Genomic DNA, 2,827 nt, shown 5'->3' with positions numbered 1-2,827 from the left:
AGTAACCAGACGATATTTATCTTATCTTCTAAATGGAGCAGACGCCAGGATCAAGGAAAAATCGTCTTGCCGATTGGTAAGTTTGCCCCCCACAAGGTTCTTTCTTTACCTGTCCACAGAGACGAACGAATCGGATTTTGTGCAGAGTTAGTCACTCGCTGTGATGTGGTCTGGTGAGTATGACGTGCCACTTACATGTGCACTTGGAAAGTGATTCTGAAAGGGAATTAGATCAGATTCTTGTGTTAGAAGGTTTCTATAATTTTTAAAGTCATTTGTTGGGAGCATTATGGGATTCTCACGACTAACAGCTTTTCTATTGTTCAACTTGATTCTAATGGGACTGACTTTGTTCTTTCTGTGTTCACGACTCACCTCATCACTGTGATACCAATTACGTTTACACTTCTTTTTGCTGTGAGTTACAAACCAGTTTTGACGAATCAACATTTACAAGAAAATAGTGAATTCTTATTCTTTGAATGTTTGACTCTTCATGTGCGAATATAGGTGATGAATGTAATGAAAAATAGCTTCCCTTAAGGAAGATTGTGTTAGTATTTGATAAGTCTTAAATATTTACTGAAGTTGAGGGACCGATGACCTTTGCAGTTTGGTCCCTTTAATCTTTAAACCAGCCAACCAACCAACCAAAGTTGAGAAATACATTCCATTTCATGTAATTCACGTAACATCAAGAGTACTGTGGGCCCTTCTTATTGGCCATGATATGGTAACATCAACCTGTGCTCTATTTACCACTAAATGAAGCCACTCGACAAACCAACGGCATCATGAAGTGAAGTAAAAACAAAAAATTTATAACTGGAAGTGTAATAGATCGACCAGCGTATTTGGAATTTTATTACTTGAATAACATTGTTTTCTTGCATATTGTCACATAAATAATTTTCCTAAGTCAATTTACAAGTAGTACCCATCCTATCCCTTTGTATGAACCGAGATAATCTGTAAATGAATTGAAAATGAAGTGAACATTAATTTATTGGATTATCAAAAAGTAATTTTTCCAACTTTTGGACAATTGCGTAATAATGAAATCTTTGGTTGCAGTACGAATGATGTCAGAAAGAGAATGATGCAAAAGCCAGTATTAATTCATTGGTTAAAAATAGAATAACTTTCATAATAAAAAACTGGTAGTAAAAATTTACGTAACTTCGAACAGAATTTCATTCTCAGAGCACAGTTCTAATTTATAGCTTACGGCATAATTTGTAACTTTTATTACAAAGAAATGTCAAAGTAACTGCTAAATTCAAACAATCTTTGAGCTTGCTACAATTACGACAGTCAGTATTACGGTGAGCAACGTAACAAAAAGTTTCTGTGCACAGCCAGTAAACAGTCATACTTTACTTGATCTTTGAAAATTAGTACGATATGTTGTATGTGTTTGCTATCTGATTATTATCTGACTGCTGTGACATATGTGGTGTGAAGTACTTGAAAGTGTGCGTTAAGTACTGTTCCTACGTCATGACGCCAAGTATGATTGCTTACGAGTATAAAGTTCAGTTTCAATTTAATTATTCTTGTTCTGGTAAGGAACTGGCGACCGTTGGTTATTTCATTAATGACATACTTTGAAAACCTTTCTTCCAAATTTTCCACTAACTCTCCTCCCGAACAGGCCATGTAGGCTCAAAGGTACCGACCGGCCCCGTGTCATCCTTAACCTACAGGGGTCATTGCATGCGGATATGGACGGGCATGTGGTCAACACACCGATCTCCCGAACGTATCTCAGTTTACGAGACCAGAGCTGCAGCTCCTCAGTTTGCCTCGCAAGGGCTGAGTGCACCCCGCTTGCCAACAGCGCTCGGCAGACCGGATGGTCACCCATCCAAGTTCTAGTCCAGCCCGACAGTGCTTAACTTCGGTGGTCTGACGGGAACCGGTGTTACCACTGCGCCAAGGCCGTTGGCTTCCACTAACTACTGTTAACTAAAAAACTAGTTTACCTAATTAAAAATATATAAAATTAACCGAACTTTGTTTCTAATAGTTATTGCTAAAATACTGATCATGGCGATTCCGTTACAACTTCATATACTTTTGTCGGTTTTGCATTATTATTCGGAATAGATACCTTTTTCCCACAGATTAGCGATTTTAGGTACACGGTGATATAGAAAAGCATAATTAGCCGGAGAGGTAGCAGGATTATAAACTTACTCCCTAAAGTATTTTCTGGATGCATCCCAATCTCTGCCATTCCCCACAGTTTTTACCGTCTGCAGCTCTCTCTGCTACCAGGGATGTTATTTTCTGAAATCTTACCATATGTTTTATCATCCTCTCCCTTCTTCTGTTCATTGGGTTTTCATATCGACTTCGATTTCTTCTTCTATCACATCACGAGTGAGTTCCTCCTCCTCCTATAGGCATTCAGTGTAGTCTTTCCACCATATATTCTTCCTCAGCGTTTAACTTCCACTAAGAAAGGGAATTAGAATAATTTTTAACGAAATATACGCTAACATTGCCTTAAACTGTCGTAAGAAGACAGAAGATCCAGTTGAATCCAAACTCGAAATACGTATCTCAACAAGAAATGATTCAGAATGCAGAATATCACCAGCCTTGTCTCTGTCCAGTGGAATGGTTGGCGCTAAGCCAGGCTCATTCAGTTAACAGCCAGCAGACGGAGTGGAGACGTGAAAGCAAATGGCAGTACGCCTCATCGACAAAGGAGAGCTGAGGATCAGCATGTAAGTGAGTTTGAAATAGCAGAATTATCGGTCTCCGGGAAGTAGTGGTACTGTCGTACAGAGGGCACATTCCGTGTGTGGCACCAGTGGAT

At 39.1% G+C, this 2,827-nt stretch overlaps 1 pseudogene; it reads right to left on the bottom strand.

Moving 5' to 3' along the window:
* Positions 1–1,831: 1,831 nt before the first annotated feature.
* LOC126459450 (5S ribosomal RNA) lies at positions 1,832–1,949 on the bottom strand (annotated as a pseudogene).
* Between the last annotated feature and the right edge of the window lie 878 nt (positions 1,950–2,827).

The sequence above is a fragment of the Schistocerca serialis genome, chromosome 2, assembly GCF_023864345.2.
Source record: "Schistocerca serialis cubense isolate TAMUIC-IGC-003099 chromosome 2, iqSchSeri2.2, whole genome shotgun sequence".
Lineage (NCBI taxonomy): Eukaryota > Metazoa > Arthropoda > Insecta > Orthoptera > Acrididae > Schistocerca > Schistocerca serialis.
This window is presented reverse-complemented; position numbering and strand designations above follow the sequence as displayed.